This window comes from Brachyhypopomus gauderio, unplaced genomic scaffold (genome assembly GCF_052324685.1).
Source record: "Brachyhypopomus gauderio isolate BG-103 unplaced genomic scaffold, BGAUD_0.2 sc718, whole genome shotgun sequence".
Taxonomy (NCBI): domain Eukaryota; kingdom Metazoa; phylum Chordata; class Actinopteri; order Gymnotiformes; family Hypopomidae; genus Brachyhypopomus; species Brachyhypopomus gauderio.
In genome coordinates this window covers 13,133-17,124 of record NW_027507538.1, presented here as the reverse complement: position 1 = coordinate 17,124, position 3,992 = coordinate 13,133, and the positions used below count along the sequence as shown (strand labels likewise).

Below are 3,992 nucleotides of genomic sequence, written 5' to 3'. Positions count from 1 at the left end.
ACACACGTTTGGACACTAGAATCACCTGCTCTGATAATAACACACGTTTGGACACTAGAATCACCTGCTCTGATAATAACACACGTTTGGACACTAGAATCACCTGCTCTGATAATAACACACGTTTGGACACTAGAATCACCTGCTCTGATAATAACACACGTTTGGACACTAGAATCACCTGCTCTGATAATAACACACGTTTGGACACTAGAATACTTGGAGTGCTGGTGGTTGGAGCTCCAGAAGGCCTGTTGGTGCGACAGGTGTTCCTCCTCCACCTGCGTTGTGGGAGCGGAGGGTGTAGTTACCCAGGCAGAGGGAGGAGGAGCAGCTCAGGGGTCGCGGGGCCGAGCACACAGGACTGACTGGCTTGGCAGGGAGTCGCAGGCAGCAGGTCAGGGCAGCATGCCCAGACAGCACATCCACACTGGACTCCTGTTACTGCCCCACAGGACACACACACACACACACACTCTCACTCACTTTCACTTTTGCTTTCCTTTTGGGCCAGTTTTACTGTTAGTTTTCCTGAGCCAAAAACCTGTGTGTGTGTGTGTGTGTGTGTGTGTGTGTGTGTGTGTGTGTGTGTGTGTGTGTGCACGCTGATGTGTGTACTTGCATATAGGTGTGCTTACATTGCAAATATCTGAGCAGGCATGTGTGCATGCATGCATGTGTGATTTGTGCATGCTTGCCTGCACATCAATCAATCAAAGTTTATTTGTATAGCGCTTTTAACAACTCAAGTTGTCGCAAAGCAGCTTTACAGGGTTTACAAGGTTAACAATACTATGGGTCCAGAACCCTAATGAGCAAGCCAAAGGCGACAGTGGCGAGGAAAAACTCCCTATGATGGTGGGGAATAGGAAGAAACCTCGGGAGAACCAAGACTCAAAAGGGAACCCATCCTCCATTGGGCGGCCCGTTAACACACAAATACACAAGTCACACATAATCCACACAATCAGACTAGGTAAAAGGTAGAATTGAAAGTTCTGGGTTTTGATATTGTCACTGTAAATGTCTGTTGATGAATGCCAGGTTTTCATTCCGTGTCGGAGCAGTGATGCTGGTATTGTAGGCTCCGACTGCAGTGTTACTCCCCAGATGAACCCCGGTATCAGCACATCCACCGGCAGCCAGACCATCCCCCAGGTGCCTGCAGGTGCCTGTATCCAATCGTCTTGGGTAGAGCCATGCAAGAAGATAGATAATACAGACTGAGTGGACATGAATTTAAACCACCGTTGATTTAAATGTACGTAGCTCACGTGCCAGTGATCAGCATGTGGCTCCGGCAGACTAATCTATAGCAGCATAACTAAAGGGAGAGGTTCAGAGGTGACCACAGGCATGAGGGTTCACTGAGACATTGCTTTCCAGTCAAGTCATAGTCACAAATAGAGTGATGCCAAGACACAGCTGGATGACAGCATCAACAGTCGACAGTATCCTTGGTGATCTCAGACTGTCTCAATCCCACATCATTGGTGCCGACGTGTATAACTATCTTAGAATATTTACGTTTAGCCAGCACCTTTAAATTAGCCCTGATGTCAGGCGCTCTAGCCCCCGGGATACACTTGACTATGGCCGCTGGTGTCTCTAAACTAGTCGCTACGTTCACGTGTCTGAGCTGTGAATCTCCTATCACCAGAGCTCTTTTAACAGGTCGCTCAGTCGGTGTATTACTGAGTGGGGCAAACCTGTTTGACACGGGAACCTGAGAAGGACGGTGCTCAGCCCTACGGTTATGCCGCCGAGACGTCACCCATTCGCCCCGCTGCGAGGGCTCTAATGCCGGAGCTGAGGGCTCGCTAGCTACAGCTGTGCAACCCGGGCCTGCTACGCTAGCTGCGCTAGCCGCTACGCTAGCTGCGCTAGCTGCTACAAACTTTCTAGGACTTTCTAAAGCCCGGATGCGTTCCTCTAAAAGCGAAATCTTTTCCGTCATACTAATAACTAACCTACACTTCACACAAATAAAATTATTATTATCACTACTGACGGAAGAAGAGTAGCTATACATGCCACACTCAACACAAGCAACAAGGGACTCAGACATGATGAAATACTTAGCTTCGGTTAAGATGTCGAAATGTCGAAGATGTTTCCAGTCGAAGAGAGTAGTCAACTGTCTTGATAGTGGAAGCACTACCTGTAATAGTTGTCTAGGGAGGAAAAAAGTAAAGATTAGTACGTAAACAGATTATCACACTTTAGAGAAACAATCAAAATTCGCTCCGCAACAGCGTCAGCAGGAAGCAGCGCGTCAGCAGGAAGCAGCGTCAGCAGGAAGCAGCGTCAGCAGGAAGCAGTTCACATGTATGTGTGTGTGTGTATGAAGGGGGAAGTATAAGGCTGTGCATCTAGGCTTGTGTGTGGCTTACCCAGACCACAGTGTGTGTGGGGAAGGCAGACCTCACGCAACTCCCCCACCCAGCCGGTCCGCTCCACCACACAGCCGGTCCGCTCCACCACCCAGCCGGTCCGCTCCACCACACAGCCGGTCCGCTCCACCACCCAGCCGGTCCGCTCTACCACACAGCCGGGCTGCTCCAGGCTGCGCGGCGTGCAGAGATGCAGACTGGGGGAGAGACTGATCTTTTGACTGAGCTCCAAACTAAACACAGACGTGACCTCTGGCTCCTTCTCCCTCGCTGTGTTCCATCTGACCATTCTGGCTTGGTCACAAGTGTGCTCTCTCTCTCTCTCTCTCTCTCTCTCTCCCACTTTCGTTCTTTGCCATACTAGATGTGGTCAAATATGAAGACTTGTGTTCTAACTAGAGAGCTTAGCTAGTGTCCAGACTCCCAAGGCCCCTGAGGCTGGTGTGTCCAACAGGTTGGTCTGCCAGTACTCATGGCACACTTTCAATTCTCTACTTGTATGGCAACAAAGAGAAAAGACAGAAAGAAATTCCAGCAGCGCACACCTGTCTGGACATTCCAGGAATACCGTTACTCAGGTATACCATTGCCATTACTCATGGAAACCATTACCCTTACTCAGGTATACCATTATTACCCTTACTCAGGTATACCATTATTACCCTTACTCAAGAATACCATTATTACCCTTACTCAAGAATACCATTATTACCCTTACTCAAGAATACCATTATTACCATTACTCAAGAATACCATTATTACTCTTACTCAAGAACACCATTATTACCCTTACTCAAGAACACCATTATTACCATTACTCAAGAATACCATTATTACCATTACTCAGGTATACCATTATTACCCTTACTCAAGAATACCATTATTACCCTTACTCAAGAATACCATTATTACCATTACTCAAGAATACCATTATTACCCTTACTCAAGAACACCATTATTACCCTTACTCAAGAATACCATTTCTCTCACTCAGGTATACCATTACCCTTACTCAGACCATCAAGGAAAAAACTATTTTTTTTTCTAATGAAACATTCATTACATTCATGTTCCATGTTGCAGCTACATTAACCTGTTGGGCTCCATGCATTATTTGTATCTTAGTGCTACTGGGGAAAAATCACTAACCTGTCACTCCTGTATTTACTGTAATGGCCTGTAAATGAAGCGGTATGCTAGCCAGGGCAGGAGACATAAGTGACGTAGAAGTGTGGAGAGAGCTGGACCGAGTTCTGCTGGGCTCGGACCGTATACTCGTCAATGTTATATATAGTGTGCTAGCGAGTGGTTAAGTGTGCAGAATGCAAGTATACCACAGGGATTTGGCTGTGTGTGTCTGCACCACTCCCTCTCTGTTATTTATATCTTCTGTCTTCTGTCCTGCTTAAAGTGCACTAATTACATCTCTAAGTAGGTCATTAGATGGAGAGTTGTTGGTGTATTTGAATGGTGTTTTGGTTATTGATGTGTTCAAGAGAGGCTTGATGCAGAGCACTGAGTCATCATAGCACAGACACTGTGCCAACTCTGCCTCCCAGACAGCCTGACAGGGTGCAGTGTGTGTACCCTGAGACGAAA

General features: G+C 47.1%; 1 long non-coding RNA gene across 2 annotated transcripts; it reads right to left on the bottom strand.

Moving 5' to 3' along the window:
* Window positions 1–701: 701 nt before the first annotated feature.
* LOC143507662 (uncharacterized) lies at window positions 702–3,659 on the bottom strand. 2 transcript variants are annotated; one of them, XR_013128912.1, is made up of 3 exons: window positions 3,543–3,659; window positions 2,394–2,590; window positions 702–2,174 (listed from the first exon to the last, which is right to left on the bottom strand). It is a non-coding gene; the product is annotated as an uncharacterized LOC143507662 (long non-coding RNA). The 2 variants fall into 2 exon arrangements; XR_013128911.1 differs by lacking the exon at window positions 3,543–3,659 and having other exon boundaries at window positions 2,394–2,735.
* Window positions 3,660–3,992: the final 333 nt, after the last annotated feature.